The sequence below is a fragment of the Vespula pensylvanica genome, chromosome 8 (assembly GCF_014466175.1).
Source record: "Vespula pensylvanica isolate Volc-1 chromosome 8, ASM1446617v1, whole genome shotgun sequence".
Classification (NCBI taxonomy): domain Eukaryota; kingdom Metazoa; phylum Arthropoda; class Insecta; order Hymenoptera; family Vespidae; genus Vespula; species Vespula pensylvanica.
The window spans coordinates 3,752,562-3,775,005 of NC_057692.1; the positions used below are offsets into that span (position 1 = coordinate 3,752,562).

At 31.5% G+C, this 22,444-nt stretch overlaps 1 protein-coding gene across 5 annotated transcripts in view; it reads left to right on the forward strand.

Annotated features, from left to right (window-relative positions):
• The window catches only part of LOC122631133 (solute carrier family 12 member 4), an 80,069-nt gene that overhangs the window by 28,644 nt on the left and 28,981 nt on the right, over positions 1-22,444 (forward strand). The window lies entirely within an intron of this gene.

The window sequence follows — 22,444 nt, forward strand, 5'->3', positions numbered from 1 at the left end:
CTTATTACCGAGTTAGAAAATTCATTTATATCATTTTTCCTAGAATTCTTTAAAACAATAATTACAACTTTTATTTCCATCGATCTCTCTATCTTACCTTACCTTTTAAATAATTTAATTAAACGAGAAGATCCAAAAGAAGTTTCTTCTCTTTCGTTGTATTGTTATTAAGTGGAAAAAAAAAGTTTAATATTTAAAATTAAACGATTATGGACTTTTCAAAGTTGCTTGAATTGTAAAAGAAATATTTTTTTAATATATATATATTATATATATATATATTCGATTATATAATTATACCAAACATTTTTAATAGAATTAACGTGGGAATATAGCCCGGGAGTAACAACAATTACGTTTTGTTGTTTTGGTTCTTGAACAAAAAGTTAGGGGGAACCCTAAGTGTACCAAAGGCATTCTCGTTGACAAACCGTTTCACCAAAGGCATTTGGGGCTCGTTTTCAAAACGAGGCTAATTCCATTAAACTCTCCTTAACGAGAAAATTATGCACTTTGCGAGGGCGTCCTTCACAATTATATATGTATATATATATATATATATATATACATATATGTATATATATATATATACGCGTATATGTGCCTAGGATACTCCTTAACATAACTTTTCCAAATAAACAAAGCTTTGTCGTTCATCTTTCTGAACATAACAATGAACGACCTACATACATTTTTAACGCATAGTTTTCTTACACTTCTTTTTGATGTTCCTCGGACCAGCACAATTTATTTTGCTAGTCAACATATATCTTCTTTCCTTTCTTTCCATTTTATTTCTTTTTTTTTTCTTTCTTTCTTTTGAGAGGGAAGATTCGAAATTTCTTTGAGAAATATCCCATAAAAATGATAACTGTCGTATGATCATCGTCTTCTTCATCGTCATCATCATTAATATTAAATAATTTCGAACGCTTAAATATATATATATATATATATATATATATATATATATAAACATCTTTGATATTTTTCTTTTTATCCAATTTAATCATACATACGTATGTACACATACACTCATACTAATCATACGTATACATACATTTATACAATAGATAAGTATACCTTACCCATCTACCATATTTTTTATATATATATATACCCCATACATAAACACATTTAATTATATATAAATAATGTGACATGAAGGTAAAAGGGAAAGAAAACATTTCCTTGTTTTTCTCAATGGACTATAGAGATATATAAAAGCTGATAGGGTGAACCGGTACACAAACTAACGTCACCGAAGAGGTGGCTGGTATCGGTTCGTGGCATCGTTACCTCGTTGTCTGCGTTCTATCGATTTTCCTGACCTTGTGCCACCACGGCGAAGGCACGAATTACCTCGATACGCTCTTTAAAACAGTGGCTTCCTATCCATAGTCGATGTGTTGTGTTGTACATACGTATGTACATACGTATGTACATACGTATGTACGTATACGAAGCAACCAACCTACGAGGGAGGTTTTCCAGCTCGAGGCCGACCATCGCCAGACGGAAATAACCTCCTACGGGGGGTTGGACACGATAAATTGACGCCAACGAGTCGACAAATTGATCATGGTAAGGAAACTAAGATAGGAAAAGGAAAGAAGAAAGTGGAAAACATCTAAAAGGAAACCCCGAAGGCAAACTCTTCCTGATCTCTTCTTCAAATTCAATTTCTTTATCTTTCTTTATCTTTCTTTATCTTTCTTTCTTTCTTTCTTTCTTTCTTTCTTTCTTGTACGTTCTAAATTTTCTTTCTATTATCGCGACATTATCGCGAGTTTTGTTATATTCCACAGAGAGAAAGAGAGAGACTTTATCAATATTTCTAATCGCTTCTTCATTTATCGCGATGATACGATTTACATTCTTAACGAATTAAGATAAAATTGATTTATGAGTATATTTTAATTATCTCTTTTCGTTTGGGTGAATAATTCTATCGATATAAGTAATAATGATGTTGTTTGAAACGTTACAAATGTAAAACTAGAGTTATCGAGTATGTCATTTGTGTTCGGATCAGTTGATAATTTATGTTATTGCATGGACGAGTTTTTAATTAACAGTAAATATTTGTAAATGTAGAAAATAGAGAAAATAGAGATGTAAGAGTTCTTGGACGATTTTAAAGATTTTTTTTTTTTTTTTTTTTTTTTTGAGACTTTTTAAGATTGTAATATTACAAGTTACTCCTTGTAGTTTTACGAGCTGCAAGAGGAAAGAAAATTTGTCTAAAAATTGATACTTTTGATAGCCTTTTTATAAGAACCTTCGGCCAACCTTCGGCTACATGTCATATTTATTTATTGCCAGATATATATATATATAAAAAAAAGAAAGAACAGAGGAAGATAAAAATGTCACATTCTAATTTCGTCCGATTTAAAATTTCTACAAATTTTTCGAATATCCATAAGTTCTTTGCGATTAAAAGAATTTTTTTTCTCCTCTTGCTACAATTAATTTTTTCTTTCTTTTCCTTTTGTCATTAAAATTTTATATTCACTTTGAATTTGATTGGGATCCCTTTTACACTTAATAATTTCAATGCGATCGATACCTACCAGTTGGATCGTTTGATCGATTCTATTTGAAATTGAAGCAAATCATTTTGGTTTCTCGTTTTCCGTAGTCGCAGTTTGGCGAATTACTACGTTACCCGATCCCAACCACATCTGCGGCTACGTTGAATAATAGTTTACTCACCTAAGGTATCCCGAGGGTGAAAACAAACAAGGGGAACGTTATCTTGGTATCGAACAGAGGAAATTACATTTTCAATGCGAACATTTCCAGTAATTACGGTCGGTCGACAGGAAATCTTCTCGTAATTATCTAACATAACTTTCATTATAAATAATAGGATAAGTGTAATACAACAGTTTAGTAAAAGTTAATTATAATAATTAATTCATCGATACGACCTTTTGTATCTTCTTTTTTCTCTTTTATTGTTTTTTATTTAAGAGAACGAATACTGCTTGTTCTTCTTTAATCCGAAAATTCCATATCTTGTTGTAAGAAAATAATAAATTATTCATTAACAAATTATCAAATAAATATAACATACGTAGAATGAAATTTTCTTTTCATAATTTTTAGAATTCACAAGAGAAAAGAAAAAATTTGAAGCAAGCCGACATAAATACGTCGAAAAATTCTGCTCCGCGCTTTGTGAAACATTTCAATTTCAAAATAAAAAGAAAAAAAAGAAAAAAAAAAATAACAGTAACAAAGATAAAATGATATTTAATTTGAAAAACAAAAAAAAAAAAAGAATTCACACAGAAACTTTTAAGCTTACAAAATTATCATTCTCGCTGTTGTAGAAAAATATTCTGTCCGATTGTACGTCCGACTGTCAAAATTCTTTTCCTAAAAATAATCCCGTTAAAATGGCGTTGGAATCGGTGAGAATGTTTCAGAAGGATCACTTATAATAATAAAAAAAAAAATCCCATGAGAGATGTTTTAAGGATATTTTAAATTTTAGATCGGGGAAAATGTTTGGAGCAGCATAGCTTCGTATGAAAATATAAGAATATATTAGATATATATCTTTCCTTTTTCTCGTAGGAGAAAATGTTTATCATAAAACTCTCATAATATTGATAATAATAATAAATTATAGTAGTAGTAGTAGTAGTAGTAGTAGTAGTAGTAACTGTAATATCAATAGTAGTAGAGTAATAGTAGTAGTAGTGATATCAGTAATAGTAGTAATAGTATCGGTAATAGACATAGTAGTATAGTAGTAGTAGTAATAACGGAAGCTTTTCTTCGATCGTTCTCATCGTGTCGTTTATTTTCATGCGCTCTTCCACCTGTTATATCGTACACGTAATCCCAGGGATAATCGATATTACGACATCTCCGGATTTATCGACGTCATATTGCGCTCGCGCTCGTTCATTCGTTCATTCGTTCGTTCGTTCGTTCGTTCGTTCGTTCGTTCGTTCGTTCGTTCGTTCGTTCGTTCGTTCGTTCGTTCGTTCGTTCGCTCGAGAGAGAGAGAAAAGAAGAGATAGGCTGATGAAAAAAAAAATAGAAAGAGAAAGAAAGAGAGAAAGAACAAGTAAAAGTAAAAGAAGAAAAGTAATGGAGGACGTGTCATACGAAACGAGTTCTTCTTTTAAGTAACGAGTAAGTAATCTCTTGTAAAAGGGGTGACTAATCTCTCAGCTTTTTTTTTCAACCAATGGTTGTTTACAATCCCCCTCCATCCACTCTGTTGCATTACCACCAACATCCACCACTCGTCTTCTGCATTTCCCTCCATCTTCGTCATCGTAGTCGTCATCGTCATTATCATTATCACCACCACCACCACCACCATCACCACTATCATCACCACTCGTATCCCTTTGTTCGTCTTCTTCGTCTCGTTTTTTCTATTTCCTTTTTTCTCTCTTTTTCTTTTCTCTTCTCTTCTTCACTCTTTCCTTACTATCTCCCTCTTTTTCTTTCCCCGTTTCCTTTTCTCTTTCTCTTTCTTTTTCTATTTTTGCTCCCTCTTCGTTTTCTTTTTTTCTTTTCTTTTGCTTCTTTTTTTTTTTCTTTTTCTCCTTCCTCTTCTTTTGAAGAATGACCACCGTACTACACCATCGTTGACTGTCACCATCCAACGTGTGTTGAATACACCGAGTAGATTACGACTTAGCTCGTCAGCCCTTAGGCCATTACTCGTTAGCCCTACTGTTCTCACACCTCTCGAAAATCAGAGAGAGGGAGAGAGATGGAAAGAGACTTTTCAAAGAAGAAAAGTTTTACTTGCTTCCATTTCTATGTCATATCTGACGAATACAAATCATTTTCTATCTTCTCTCACCTTTCTCCGTTCGTAGAATAGTATCGTTATATTGTTGTTGGATCTACGATATTTTTATTTCTGTTTTAGTTACATTTTTTTTTTATTTCTTTTTTATTTTTTTTAATATCTTGTTATCTTCCATCTTGATTTTCTTTTTCTCTCGAGGTTATTAAAAAGAAATGAACATTCTCGGAATGATTTTCTTCCATCCACGAGTAAAGAGAGGAATTATTATTATTATTATTATTATTATTTATTAAAACAGAGTAAGACAGAAAGATTTTTACCGCAAATAATATCGATGTCGAAATTGATTCGAAATTTTTAAAAGCGTGTGCTTATGTTTAAGTTTCGTTCGATTAAACGAGAAATTAACGAGATTACAATAAAAATGAATAAATTATTATAGAATGATAATTATTTCTTCGTATATAATACATCGATACTGATGTATAAGTATAGAGAAGAGAAAGAAAAAGAAGGAAAAAGAAAAGAAATAAAGGGGAGGACTTTTCTCGAAGAAAAATATTAACGTCAGTCGAAAATCATTGATTTATGTAAAAACGACGATTAGGATAGAAGGAACGTTATTATTGACGATAAGACTCGTCTCGCTCATAACTCATGTTCGATCAATAATTCTGTCCAGTTTCAAAAGCATTGGCTTTGAAAACTACTGTCGAAGACGATTTAAACGCTGACGATGCGAAAGAGATAGATCGATTGGGTAACTTAAATCTCGTTCACAATCGGAGAACGAGAAAAGGGAGGAGGAAAAGGAGGTGGACAGAAAAAAAAGAAGAGAAAAAGAAAAGAAAAGTAGTTAAAAAAAAAAAAGAAAAGAAAAGAAAAAAGAAAGGAAAAAAAAAGGAACGAGGGATGAACGATCTCGACGACGTCGACGACATCGACATTAAATCGGTGGAAACTACTGTGATCGAGCTGTCCTATCATAATCACGCTTTAGGTACCTTTAGCTATGGCTAAAACGAAGATCGAAGACTCTTTCTAACAGTCGTCAAATACTTGACGCTCCATTAAAGCTCCGATAGATACACGAAACTGAAAGCCAGCACCAAGCGTTTTCCAATAAACCTGATAACGAATGACGAACCCTTCGATCGGGGTTCGCTCCTTAATATTTACAAGAAATTTACATTCGATAAATAACAATTAATCATTTTCTTCGGCACTGAGTGTGAGATTGAAAAAAAAAAGAGAGAAAGACAAAGCAAATATTTGTTCGTTTTTATTATAATCTAATATGATTGGATGATTAGATAAATATTTTTTATAAGGGGAGAATTGATTTGTTGATACGTAATATTAGTTATAAAAATTGTAATAAAGTGTTGCATGTTTTTGATGATCTTTAAAAACTTTTATTTATAGATATCTTGTACATTTATATACATACACACACACACACAATATATATATATATATATATATATATATATATATATATATATAAACCTATACGCGCACACACATATGCATTATATCTAAAACCATTCGAATATTTTAAAATATCTTTAAACAAAATATACGAAGGTGCAATCATCGTTGATTCATAAATATCAAATTCTTTATAATATAGAATTTCTTCGATAAGAATAATACTTTGTTTTTATCTTTGTTTTTCTTTCTCCCCAGTTATATTCGAATAGGGTGCTCAATTTTTTGAGCGAGGGTGGTGTCGCTGTTTAGGTGAATGGGGGAAGGAAGGAGGGGGATGCTGAGAGAGCTAATCGTAACCTCTTTCAGACGCTCGAGCGACGGCAGCTATCGTTTTTCTCATCCCACCGCGTTCCAAGCGCTTTTCAACGACCGCCGAGAAGAATCTCGGTCGTGGCGCAGGGGTTAAGCAAAACAATGCGGGAATTACTGTCAAAGTCGAAACGAGCATTGTCTCGCGACCTTTGAGGGGTTTGTCGCCTTTTGAAGCCTGCAAACGACGTACTTGTCGCCTTGCTGTTACTCTGTCAGAGAAAGACATATAGAGAGAAAAAGAAAGAGAGAGTGAGAGAGAAAGCATGTGTTATGTATGTGTATGTGTATGTGTATGTATATATTGAAATTGAACGATTAAATCGATGAAGAATTTTTGCTCGTAAAAAATTCATCTTGCAAAGTGGATTAAAATTTTCTACTCTCATTCTTCTCGTTACGGATTATTAGATAATTCATTCATTCATTCATTTCGTTTACGTTTTTTGCTAAAAAAAAAAAAAATACAATAGGGTAGGTTAAAAATTTATGTACATCAAAAAGATTGATCAGAAAGTGTCAATAAGCAGTGATTTTGAAAGTAGATTTTATTTTTATCTTTATTTTTATCATTTCCTCTTTTTTCCTAGGTCGGATAGTTAAGCTTGTTTAACTTTAAAAGTATTAAAATAAAGTGAAAATTTGTTTCAAGTTGAAAGATTTCGAAACGAGTAATTGATATTTGAGATCATCTAGAAATTTTGGACTCGTCGTGTATTTATTATTTCTTGTTTGTAATTTTGATATTATTGATTGTTAGAGACGGAGAATGAGAAGGAAATAATACTGCGATTAGTTGTCTAAGCTGTCATAAAAAAAAAAAATGTTTAGAATCCTAATGTACTTTTCTTTTCTTTTCTGTTTTTTTCTCTCGTCTCGTTCGTTACCACAGAAAAAACTATTCATAGTACCAGCTATTTTTTTCAGCACGAATATTAAAAACGTTCATCGACGTCGATACAAATATCGACTTCGTGTATCGAGAATCCTGCAGTTGACATTAACAAATGGTTTATCCGATAACTCATACACTTTTCGAGAAACGTTTTATTTATAGTTAAAAATTTTTCTTTTTTTTTTTTTCTTTTTCTCTTTTTGTTCTGTTGGCATTTAATGCTTTTATACGATACGTACTATATAATGCGTTAATCTTATCGTTATATGTATATTCGTATTTAATTGGAATATTTTGTATTACGTAGGATATACTATATAATGTAATATCGATATTTATTCGTGAGAATTTCGAATTTCTCATTTTGCTTTCATTTTGGTATCACTTCGATAGGTTTACGAATCGATTTGACGTCAATCTCGGAAACATGATGAATTTTAAATTACCCTCGTCATCTTAGTCGTTTAATTATTGATGCTCGATAAAGCATTTAGGTATATTATTAACAGAAATATTCTCACTGAACAATTCTTGTTAGCTTATCGATATTTAATAATTGTTTCCGGTTATTGACCGACTATACGTATCTATTATTATCCTATACATATCTGATTATCTTATACATATACATATATATATATATTTTTTTTTCATATTTGATTAAACTTTTCTTTTTTTAGAAAAGAATTAAATTACGATTATTCGACAAATATTCATTTCTTTCTTAATAAAATTCAAGAGATTAATATAAAATTGTTATGAAAATATTTTTATGAGTCGTTTAAAAATGAAACGAAAGAAACAAATCGAGATAAATCTAATTTCAAAAGTAATAATAGCAGAACGATAATTCCGTTCGCGAGAGGAACGAGTAATTATTCCTCTTTTTTCTTTTTTTTTTTTTTTTTAGAATTATCCTGGATATTATTATATTTAGGTCTTTAATTTTGTAGGCGTTTAATAGGCGTTTTCAAGAGGCACGTAATATGAGTATATACACATTTATATATATATATATATATATATATATATAAATGTGTGTGTGTGTGTGTGTGTATGATATGTACAAGAGAAAAGTAGAGGAATTCATTAGAACGTGGAAATTTCTCGACGAGTTTTGAACCGCCATCGTTGAGATTACATTGGGAAGTTAAAATCTAGGGCCTGCGGAAAACGCATACGTTTAATATATTTTCTCTCTCTTTCTCTCTCTCTCTCTCTCTCTCTCTCTCTCTCTCTCTCTCTCTCTCTCGTGGTGTAAATTCGTTTGTGTTGCTATGCGAATAAATTCACGCAAATTCGTCGTCGTCGAGGAGTCCGCGAAACGATGCAAAACTCAAGTCTGGTTAAAAAAAAAAAAAAAAAGAAAGAAAAGAGAGGAAGAGAAAAAAAAAAGCAAAAAAAGAAAAAGAAAAAGAAAAAAAGTAGGAAATTCTATTTCGAGTAATCGTTACTACTACATATTTAAAGACAGTATACTTAAGTATATGTACATAAATATATATATATATATATATATATATATATATATATATATATATATATATATATGTGCGTGCGTATTTTCCAGATCTGGCCGTTTTACAGTCACTTTATGGACTCGCGTCAACGAACGATCTAATGAAAACAAAACGCGTGTCTCTCGTTGGAATTTTATTAATAGAATACGCGCGCCATTTGCATTTAACTGAAAATGCGAACGCTCGCTTTTACAAACCCATACCGAAATTGAACGATATCGAACGAACGAATGAACTAACTTTTAAACTAATGTCGTTTGTCTTTCATCGTTCATGTATACATATATATATATATATATATATATATATATATATTTTTATTTTTTTATTTTTTTTATTTCGTTGCGTCGATGATATCTATCGATCGTTACATCGATGAAAGAGTACCAATAAACGAGGCGTATCCATTCGCGAGTTTTAACTCACCTCGTTTATATTCCGACACTAATTGGACACTCACGTTTTAAGGGACGACGTCGATCATAGTACATTGTGTAATCGGAATGGGTTTTTGTTTTAATTACAAGTAGAAAACTTTTAGAATCTATCCTTCGTTAATAGATAAACAGAACGAGATGAGAATTAATTATTATTTATTTTTATAGATCAATCGTGCTTTCGAATGTGTTTTTTATACGTGTAATTATCTAGGACGAATATTCGTTTTGAAATTAATTAATATGCTATATCGATATTTGTCTTTTGTCTTTGTTCTTCGTTTGTCCTTATTTAATTTTTAAAATAATTTTATATTAAATGGATAAGATTCTTGTCTTTCTATTTTCTTGTTTTGTTTCATAGAATTGTTCGTTAGAATAACAATGTATATTATCGCAGATGAGATTTATTATTTATTATCTCGATAAATTGTTTCTGAATAAAATTTATTTTCGTACAATATATATATATATATATATATATATATATATATATCGTATAATAATATTCCATGAATATTCATTATGATATTGTCATATTCGAGGTAACGAGAAGGTTTTTTCTGTTTTTTTAAATTTTTAAATAATGGAGGACTAAGCGAATAAGATTTTTTTTTTTTTCGTAGAATTAATAATTAGAAAATTAATGTTATCAGAGAGAAGAATTATTATTTATTATCTAAATGAATTATTTTCATTAGAATTTATTCGTGTATAATTATCCTCGATGAATATTCATTAGGAACATTGTTGTTAGGTCCCTCGAAAAGTATCGTTTAATTCGAAAATATTTATTTGCACTAAGCGGATGGAACTTCAATTAATACGTAATATAAATATAAAAAAAGAAAAATGATATCCGTCATGAAGAAAAATTATTATCGTTATCATTATTATTATTTCTCGTAAGATTGCTTTCAAGAAAACTCTATCGTATGATTATCTAGGTAAAATATTCATTGAAAATACTTCTTAGATCTATCAAAATATCCTATATTAATTTTCCTATATTAATTTTCATACAATAATTATATTCCAGATTATAATTTAGACGAGAATCTGATTTTATTTGATAATAATTTTGTACCGCATAAATCAACATAACATTTTGATGGATTAAATATATATATATATATATATATATATATATATATATATATATACTTATTTTAATTATAAAAATATTTATTCTAAAAAAAATAAATAACATTCTTCTGACTATAAAACAAAATAATAATAATAATAATAATAGCAATAATCAACCAACTAAAAAAATAATATGTTGTATGTTCCAACTATATAAAAAAAATTATTCTATCTAACTATGGCAAAAAAAAAAAAAAAAGAAAAGAAAATTCTTTCTCGAAGATGATTGAAGAAACGAGCGATTTTGATTGACAGAAATGGCGAATCTAAATCGATCAACGTTGTTTTTCGTGTCTACCGGCAGTCAATGATGCAGAATACGCGTTGCCCTCTGGTCCTGCGAGGGCGCGCGCGACACAGAGAGGGATGGAGAGAGAGAGAGAGAGAGAGAGAGAGAAGGTGAGGAGGGTTAAGGAAGGGAGAGTGATAGGAGGGGTTGGGTGGAACGCACTCATGTCGTTCCACATTAGCTGGTCGTCGATAGTTCCACTCCTTTCTACTTGCCGCCCTAAAAACCGTCCCAATTTTAACGAAAAATATCGTTTAAATGCGCAGCATGAGCTCGACGCAATGTCGCCATTCTTTTTATCTCTCTCTTTCTCTCTTTCTCCCTCTCTCTTTCTCTCTTGTATTGTAAATTTATGAACGGCGAGGACAAAAGTTATAGACAAAGAGACGACTTTTATTTCGCTCGTTAATTTCGTGTTTTTCTAATTTCTTTTTTTTTTTTTTATTTTATTTTTTTTTTATTTTATTTCGTAAATAAAAGACTCGTTCTTTATTTATTGAGATTCGTTACTTTTATTTATTGATAATATTTTTCCAAATATCATTTACACGAAAAGAAAGAGGAGGAAGAAAATAAAAAATGTATTAAAGGGATAGATTATTAATTTTGAAAGGTATGCGTTTTATTTCTCATTATGAAAATTTGAATAATTGAGTAGGGCGTAGAATTTTTCGTCTGATTTATATTACTTTTATTACGGCATAATTACTGACATTTCACGATTTTACATTTTGTTATCACTTTCGTCCTTTCTCTCTGTTTCTCTGTCTCTCTTTATGCGTCATTTATCGTATACAAGCTGAAACGTCGCGACAGTGATTAGAACGAGCGTGATTAATTTCGTCGACTGCGAAATTTGGACGTATCCGCCTCATAGTTGCACTAATGATCATGATAATAATAATAATAATAATAATAATAATAATAATAATAATAATAATAACAATAACAATAACAAAATTACAAAGAACACGTGAACACATTATAAGTAGAAATCATAAAAATTACAAACGATTCATTAAATCATAAGTTGCAATTATCACAGCTTGATATATTTTACAACATCGAAATAAGCTTAGCTTCTTTAATTTTAAAAAGTATATCGTTAGCATTAAAATTGCTCGATACGTACTCTATAATTAATAACGAACTTATAGAATAAAATTACAAACTCGGGATAACGCGGAAGCACCGGCTATATTTAATTATCATATTTAATTATATATTACATCAAATTACATTTAATTATTATTAACGATCGATGTTATAAACGATCGGAAATGTACGCCAAAAAGAAAAAGAAAAAAAAAGAAAAAGAAAAAGAAAGATAAACAACAACCAAACAAAACGCAACGAAAAAAGAAAAGATAGGACATTGAAAACAATTCGATCGCTCGATAACGAAGAACGATTTACAAAAAAAAAAAAAAAAAAATAAATAAAAGAAAAGAAAATAAAAGAAAAATAGAAAAAAAAATCGGAATAGGTCGTCGTAGACTGAGCAGTGATCGAAGATTTAAGATTATATGATTGGATACATGCGTAAAAAAAAAAGAAAAAAAAAAAAAAAAAGAAAAAATAGATTTCCTTTTCCGAAAGGTCGAACGTTAAGTTCGAATGAAAAGTTCCGAGATTCGGGATATGGTATAGGTAGGAACGAGGGGTTGAGAAAGAGAAAGGGGGTGGAGGAAGGAGTGGGGGAGGGTGGAAGAGGTTAGATAGGTATATCAGCTCGGTCACGCGGAAACCGGAGGTATATACATAGTAAGTACGGGTCAGTCGTCGGAATTTATCGAGTCTTCGCGGCACTCTCCGGTTTTAACTGTTAAATGTTAACTGGAGCATGAAGCCACGGGAATAGGTAACTCTTTTGTTTTGCCCACTCCGGCTGTTCTTATTCCGTATTAAAGGCGAACGTCTTATCGATTTCGAGAAAATCCATAGCTCGTACGAGATTCTTCGTTTCTGTCTATCTCTGTTTCTTTTCTGTTTATCACTGTTTTTCTCTCTCTCTCTCTCTCTCTCTCTCTCTTTTTTCTTTCTTTTCTTTTCTTTTCTGTCGCTTTCTTTTTTTCTTCGCCCTTTTTCTTTTCTCTTCTTTTCTTTTTTTTTTTTCCTTCCTTCCTTCCTTCTTTTTTTCTCTTCGCTCTCTTGCGCTCGTTAAAAATGAAAGTAAATTTGATAAAATGTGGGGACGTTTATTAAAATTCACTTTGTGAATTCATTTATAATCGATCTCGAGTTCTTTTCGGTAATTAAAAACGAAACGAGGAAGATAGTTATTTAAAATCCTTTTTAATAAAAAATATTATTCATATTTCTCTTTCTCTTCTCTAGCTCTCGGTTTTTATTTACGTTCTATATATGTATATTCGTATCTTTATTCGAAATTAATCCTTTACCGATATCACTAATAATATTCTAACGATTAACTATATTGTTTTTATTCATTTTTATGTTTCCTTTCGATATACTGTAATTATTTCAATTTATTTTCCCTTTCAAATCCGTAGCAATGAATTATTTTATACTCTTCTTCTTTGGTTGATTATATGTTCGATGCTTTTGTATATATTCCTATCGTTATTATCTAATATCTAATTTAATATTTCTATATGTTGTGTTTCCGTATTTATCTAATAATATTCTATCGTTACTGCAGCGTAATTATTTCTGTCTTTTCTATAAAAATTTATATAAATGAATTATATATATATATATATATATATATATATATATATATATATATATCTCTATCTCTTTCTCTTTCCCTTTCTCTATCTTTATATACATTCTATATCTTATACATTTCTATCTGTGTTATCTAATACTGCATAAATCTCTTACGTATACATCTAATAATATTCTCATCTGTCGTAATAATATTCTATCGTTACTATCTCGTCATTATTATTGTCTGTTTTCTATCGTATTCCATAGAAATGAATTATGATCCTCTCTCTCGCTCTTCTAATTTCAATCATTACGTATTATACCATGTATATTCTTATCGTTATTACTTTATATGTAATATTATCTGTATCTGTCTCTTACGTCCGTGTCTAATAATATTCTAATCTTCTTTCCTTACTATCTCATCATTATTTCTATCTATTTTCTATCAAAACCTATGGATATGAATTATGATTCTCTCTCTCTTTCTCTTTTTGATACGATCGTTATGTACTACATCGTGTATATTCTTATCTTTATTATCTAATATCTAATATTATCTACATCTGTCACTTATGTCCATGCCTAATAATATTTTCTAATCTTTTATCGTTATTATCTCATTATTATTTCCATTTTTTTTATCTATCGAAATCGATCTAAAATGAATAATATTTCTTTTCTCTCTCTATCTATTTATTTACTTATCTATCTATCTATCTATCTATCTATCTATCTATCTATCTATCTATCTATCTATATCTCTCGTTGGATCGTCGAAATTTTCATACTTAAAATACGTATATTATCTTATCGATTCGAAGCCTTGGGTAAACTTGAAGTAAAATTAAGAAAATAGTTTAGATATGAAGTACCATTAATACCGAAGAGAATTCATAGAAAGAAAATGAGAAGTTCAAATTCGAGGTAAAACTTTGAACGAGATACCCGTTTAATTTATAGTTAGATATTCTCTCTCTCTCTCTCTCTCTCTCTCTCTCTCTCTCTCTCTCTCTCTCTTATACACACATACACGCAATAAACAAATACACACACACACACACAGAAATACACACATACATAGATATAGAACAGTTCTTACCTTTTTCGAGATTTCGTCTTACAGAATCATTCCGTTGGCATAATCCTTCTCTTTCCTTGTTACTCTCGTAGTAATCTCCTTGAAACACGTAGGCACCGTTGAATTTAGAGCACCCTGTACGCCTGGGGAATATACCGGGTGTACCGCAACCTACCGAACTATATATATATATTCATACGGATTGGAGACGCAGACTCCGTTGTATCGATCTGCTCTCGGAAAGAGAGGAGAACACGGGATAGATTCGAGTTCAACACCAAGAGAGAGACAGAGAGAGACGCATACATATACACATACACTGGAACGTGGATGCAAAGAGATTGCGAGTTTGAGGAACCAATGGAACGATGATAGAACTGAGATACATGTGTATATATAATATATATACAGACACACACAAAAATAGAAAACTGAAAAGAAATGTTTTGTTTTTATTGTTTCTCCGTTTCCTTTTTTCTTTCTCCTTTTTTCTGATTTATTTTTTACCAATAATACGATGCACAGATTGAAAACACATAGGTAACGTAACTACCTATATATCCGTCTAACATCCTTAAGTTTAACTTCAAAAGGGAATAGAGAAAGAAGAACATTTTGAAGGACAAACTTCAATCCTTTTTTTTTTCTTAAAAAAAAAAAAAAAAAAAGTCGAAATTCTGGCACGATCCTGTTACCACTTGGAAGGGAATTTCTCTTCATTAAAATCCACTTGAGAGACGTTGCCCTCGAAAATGTTACTTTCGAAAAGCGAGCTGAGAAACGTGTCCAAGCACCTCGAATAGATAGATACATACATACATACATACGTAGGTAGGTACGTACGTACGTACGTACGTAAGTACGTACGTATTAGGTACAAAGAGAACAATAAGTCGTCGAGCCCGATCGCTTTTGATAGAAACGGGTCATTTCGTGCAAAAATTGTCGTGGATATATAGGTGTAAGTGTACGGGTTCGCCTATGATGAAAATAATCCGACTATAGCGAGATATTCGTTTCCAACAATAAAAACGATAGTTTCTAGGTTCCTAGGATGGGATAATAGAAAGGGGGATGGTTGTAGAACGGATTTCTAAGGGAAGAAACGTATATATTTGAGATATTTTGTTAGAAATGTTGAGAATTTCGTATGATAAGAGAAAACGGGACAAAAAACTATTTTGTTTCTTCTGAGCTCGAACGTTTATTCCCTTGGATTCGTTCTTTCGTTACTTCTTACCTATAATCTTGGGATTTTTGTGTCACGTAAAATATCGTAAGGAGAAAAGGAAAAATATTGTTCGAGCGATATGATTTTCTATTTTTTTTTTTTTTTTCTTTTTTTATCGTGGACACAGAACTGGACGTTATTACGTTTCGTTCCAAATTTTCGATTTTTTAAAATTAATTATTTACTCTCTCGTATCACTCGTATTCGTATTTGTTATTGACATACGACAATTGCAGATTGGTTTTATATTAATGATAGAAAGATCGAAATGATTTTTTGTTGAAATATATAAAGAGTATATGTGTTCGTACGTACGTACATATGTACGGGGACAATTTGAGAAATTTACGGCTCTCTTCTTTTTTATTTCTTTTTTAAGATACAAATATCTCGAAAATTTGATGAAAATATTTTATGTAATATCCAATAGAGAATTTAAAACTCGGTGACGTCATTCAAGAAGTATTTTCCAAGCAGAATATTAACGAACGAAAAATAACAATATCAACCGGATCTTATCCATAATAATATTAATACTTAATAGATGGACAAATATGAAAAAAATAATGCACGTTCGTTGTACAAAAAAAAAAAAGAAACAAAAAAAAAGGAGAAAGAAAAAAGTGATTATTATTACAATTATCGGAATGAAATATTTTCGAGCTTTTTTTTTTTTCTTCTTCAAAACGATATAAATCGATCTTCGTATATATAAATCGATATATTACTCAAAATTAAACATAATTTTGTTACTTTATACTACAATACCTATGTATCCTCTATTTCTTTTTACTTGTCTTTTTTTTTTTTTTTTTTTTTAATGTTACTTTCTTTTATATACCATCAAAGAGATAAAGAGACAAATAGAAAGAAAAAGAAAGAGAAAAAAAGAAGAGAAATAACTTTAGAAGGATAAAATCGAATGGACGTTATGTCCGACGTCGAATCGTCGAACGGAACTACCGGATTATTCGTTGTTTCCTTTCAAAGGAAATCGGATTTCGTTCATGGATGGATCTCAATCTAAAAATTCCGAAGCGTAGAACGACTACCGAATTCCTACGGACCTTTTTTCTTTCTTTTTTCTTTTTTCTTTTTTATTTTCACTCCTCGTCGTTGTACGCGTCGCACAATCGGCAACGGCAAGTTAAATCGTCCCGCGGTTGTTTGAATCGTCGCATACCTATTACGAACTACGGGTTAGAATACGATCGATTTAATAGATCGATCACACAGGCAAAAAATAACACGCCTCTCTGCGACTTTTTGTTTTAAACGTTTGCGCTTGCGATTTTGGATTAATCGTCATTTCCTTCTCTCTCTCTCTCTCTTTCTTTCTTTTTTTTTTAATATTGATAGTAATAATAATAATAATAATAATAATAATAATAATAATAATAATAATAATAATGACAAAGTCACTCTATTTTGATTTTAATTTTATTCTTTATTTTTTCTACTTCGTTCTTTTTTTTTCTAATGATAATTATCTAATTTTGTAATGAAAAAATGAAAAATAATACCATTGATGATAAATTCAGTTGACTTAGTCGAAGAGTAATTTTTTATTTCTCTCTCTCTCTCTCTCTCTCTCTCTCTCTCTCTCTCTCTCTCTCTTTCCCTCTCTTTATGAATAATAATAATTATGTTAATAATGAAAAAAATTCGATCGATTTCTTATAGCATCAAGTTATGGACCAATAACCGTTATCGGCTTATTCGGTTTCCCCTAAATATTTGCCTTTTATTAACACGGCTCGCAGTAATGATTCGCGACGGAACTGTTTACCAAATTAAGCTTCGCTTAAATTTCACGACGAGCCGTACTAGTAAACCGAGGGAAATGCGATTGTACAGCACACGAAGCAGATTATATCGTTAGTTCGAGCTAATTTGCTCGGATAGCGATCTTCGTAGTTGAAATAATATTGCGTTCTTCGAATAGTAGAAGATAATTCATTTATATATATATATGTGTGTGTGTGTGTGTGTGTGTGTGTATGTAGATACATACTTATATGTATCTATCTATTGATTTTCTTCGCAAAATGTTCTTTTCCTTTTTATCTTTCTTCTTCTTCATCTTCTCTTCTTTTTCTTCTCTCTCTCTCTCTCTTTTTTTTTTTTTTTTTTTTTTCCTTTACAAATTGTCCACGATAGACATCTTATCTATCGATTTCGTTATGGTGACCAGGTGTTCAAACGAAACGAGTTAAGAACCGAGATCCTAGCTGCTTCGATTTTCTTTTTCAACGAAACTTATCCCTACCCGACTTATCTCGGTTGATATATTTAATCTAGAAAAGAAAGGAAGTAATGGGTTAAGTTTAATCTCAAAACGAAGTTACGCGTTTAAACGGGTGTCTCTTTACGTGTGTAAAGTTTAGATGATTTAGATGAAGAAGATAAAATAACCCATGTTACAGATAACACGAATATATTTTATCGACAACATCGTATCACGTTATAATTAATACATGAATACACACATAAATATATTTCTGATTTAAATCTGATACACAGTACAAGTATGATACATACGTACGTACATATATACATACATATGCAAACAGTAACTCGAACCCAATTAAATTCATATTTTAGGAATATAGAAATATAGTTTTCTAGATATTTTTCATATGTCCAAGCACATATATACACACACAACACACACATATACATAAACATAAATCTGATTCGGATTAAATCTCGTTGCAAGGCAACGGAATTAAATTCCCTTATAGATAAATTGAACAACGAGAGAGAGAGAGAGAGAGAGAGAGAGAGAGAGAGAGAGAGAGAGAGAGAGAGAGAGAGAGAGAGAGAGAGAGAGAGAGAGAGAGAGAGAGAAAGAGAGAGAGAGAGAGAGATAAAGATAGACAGATAGATAGATAGATAGATAGATAGATAGATAGATAGATAAAGTCGTCTTGCAAATACAATAAGTTAACTTCGAACTTGACGATAATTATCCTGGACTCTTGTCGTGCAACGAACGTGAAAGTGCTTATCGAATTATCTTTAAGAAACAAGTTGATAGTAAGAACGAAGGAACGAACGAACACAAGTAAGCGTGACTCTGAAAGGTCTGAAAGGTCTGAAGACACCGAAAGCTCTGGAACAGCTAATAACTCATCGTCGAGTTATCAAAAGATATTTCTCTCTCTCTCTCTCTCTCTCTCTCTCTCTCTCTCCCTCACATACATACATTATTTATCTCTCTGTCTCTTTCTCTCTCTCTCTCACTCTCTACCATCGTCTCTCTATCTACGTGAAGCAAACTAAATCCTTCCGTTTAATTTCGAGGAGTCGAGGACAGCAGAAGGGATTTGCGTGAACCCGTTGAAGAAAGATAGAGATAGAGAGATAGAGAAAGAGAGAGAGGGAAGGAGAGAAACTAGAGAAGCTTGGACAGGTTATTAAAGCTGAAAGGAATAAGGAAGAGAGAAAACGACAAAAGGTCATAGACGTTAGATCCCTACGACGACGATGTTTATCGTGTGCCAGTAACACTTCAACTTGGTCCACGTTCACAGTAGCTGCATATCTTTGACCTAGATAAGAACTAAGAGTTCGAGCTTGCTTCTTCATCTTTTTCATCATCGTCTTCTTGTTCTCTTCCTCCTCCTCCTTCTTCTTCTTCTTCTTCTTCTTACTTCATCTTCTTTCTCCTCGTGTTCCTCTTATTCGTCATCTTCTTATTTCCCTTCTTTACCACAAACCATGCCCACATAGCCTTAGGGCCATGGAACATTTTCCTCGACCCTTCTCGACTTTAGCTTATGCTTCGTTTAACATAGTTCGAATAAACGAACGACAGTGAGAGATATATATATATATATGTGTGTGTGTGTATATAGACGATGATCATCTAACGATACTCTCTATCTATCTATCTATCTATCTATCTATCTATCTATTCATCCATCTATCTCATCTATCCGCCGAAGGAATCAACGGAGAAAATCTTATATGCACGGCCATCCATTTTTGGGCATTCGTGCATGAAATATATATCATAAGAAAATGGATAGGTATCATCGTCGTTAAGAGAGAAAAAAAAAATAGAAAGAGAAAGAAAGAAAGAGAGAGAGAAAGAGAGCGAGAGAGAGAAAGAGAGAGAGAGACGATCGATAGATAATATTTTCGTAGGATATGAAGAAGATAAGAGGAAAACAAAGGTATAAAAAAGAAATAAAAAAAAAAAAGAAAAGAGAAAGAAAAAGAAAATTAAGAAAAGCAACCTAAAAAGAAAGAGATATAAGAATGATAAGACCTTTCGTATGATTCTTCCTGTTATCCTCGAATCGAAAGACAAGAGGCATACCAGACTGTTAACGTTCGTATTATACAAACGTCTTGAACACTTTACTCGCTCGGTTCTCTTTCTCTATCTCTCTATTTCTCTCTCTCTCTCTCTCTCTCTCTCTCTCTCTCTCTCTCTCTCTATTTCTCTCTCTTTCTCTTTTCTATCTCTATCTCTTTACTCGGTCGAGGTACGAGGGAGATGATCGTCGTCGATATAGTGACGTCACATCCCACGGCAATGACGTAAAAGGCAGGGAGCGTTAAGTTACGCAAGCGTCGAGAAACGCAGGGAGTAGTAGGGTGCGCCTCGATCACCCAGTGCCCTACATTTCCCCCACTACTTGCCCATTTCTCTCCCGTTTTCACTACCCCTTCTCTTTCCCACCATCAACTCCCCTGAACTCTCCTCTCTCTCTCTCTCTCTCTCTCTCTCTCTCTCCCTCTCTCTCTCTCTCTCTCTCTCTCTCCCTCCCTTTTCTCTACCACTCTCACCTAGCTTGCTAGCTAGCTAGCTAGCTAGCTAGCTATGTAGCTAGCTCGCACGAGCCACCCCTTTCTCTTCTCTCATATATATATATATATATATGCACATACGTATGTATGTATGTATGTATGCATGTATGTATGTATGCATGTATGCATGCATGTATGTATGTATGCATGTATATATGTATGTATGATGTACGTATGATATACGTATATATGTACTTATGTACGTACGTACGTACGTATATATCTTTCTCTTTCTCTCCCTTTCTCTCTCTATCTTTCTCTTTCTCCTTCTCAGAGTTTATGGGGTGTCCCCGAGACTCTCGAAGCTGCCTACGTTCCCTTTGGGATCGTTATGGGCCTACGTGGAAATGCATAAGTAAACAAGAAAACAAACTTTTATCGGTCGTCCAAAGTACACGTGACATAAGTCGAACCAAGATCATTTCTTCCTACTTGTTGTTTTGAATAGAAAGAGAAAGAGGTTTTTCATCTCTTTCTATTATCCATCTATCTATGATTGTTCCGTTTTATTTATCTCCTCGAAGATTTTCATCGATCATGGAAACGAGTTGTTTTATATCGTTTCATGTAGCTATTATTAAAAGATTAATTCCTTTTTTATTATTTTATATTTTTAATTCGTATTTTTTTTTTTTTTTTGCATTTTAAATTATTGTTACGTGATGTTTTATTATTGGATTTTATTATATTTTGTTGTTTTATTCGTTCAATAAGACGTTTACAATTTTAATACGACAAGAAACGATCGTTAAAAAATTATTTTTTATAATGGTCGATATCAAGTACGTTTTCAAAGAAATTTTTAACGTCGAGTTATTTGAACTTAAATTTGGTATGCATGTATGCAAGTTTGTGTGCTTATGTAATGCGTTGAAACATTTTTAATTCTTTCTTGTTACTTGTTAAATAAAAGGAAAAACAAGCGTAAATCTTTGATCGTACCATGTTATTTTTTTTTTCTTTCTTTTTTTATTTAATCATCTTTCAAGATATAGTTTTTTATAGTCGATGCATCGTATAAGAAATTAGATCTCCGGATCAGTTTCGCGAGCATCTATGTTATTAAACAGAACGACAAACATTTCCATTTACTTATTATTTTAGTAAATTATTATTGCAAATTTATAACCTTAACTCTCTGAACTTAAGTGAAATCATCAAGTTTATATATTCTGAAATTGGATATTTTAGAGCTTAACCCTTTCGAAAGCTATCACGAATGAAATTTCATCCGAAGTAAATTTGGGTTCCAACAACTACTACATAATTTAATTTTCAACAATTTCTCTAACGACAAAATAATAATAATAATAATAATAATAATAATAATAATAACAATAAACAATTGTAATTGAATTTCTTCTTCAAGTTGATTTTTAAACTAAAAAAAAAAAAGAGAGAAAAAAAGTAACAGGTAATACACCAGAGTGAATTTTTATCTATAATAGGATTGATGATTGAATTTTTTGTGATAGCTTTTAATAGAAAAAAAAAAAGAGAGAAGAAAGAGAAAAAGAGAAAAAGAAAGCAAAAGAAAAATATAAAAGGATAGTAATAAGAAAAATCGAGGAAATAGCATTCGCGTGACAATATAGTTTAGTCTTTTCGATACGTTGGCCTTTCGATAGTCCTTTTATATCCGAGAGTCATAGTATTCTCTCGACTTCAGCACCGTACTTATTCCTTTGAGATTGAATTTCCAAATAATAGTCGTCGTTGTCGTCGTCGTCGTCGTCGTCTTTTCGAGAAAAGTCGAATA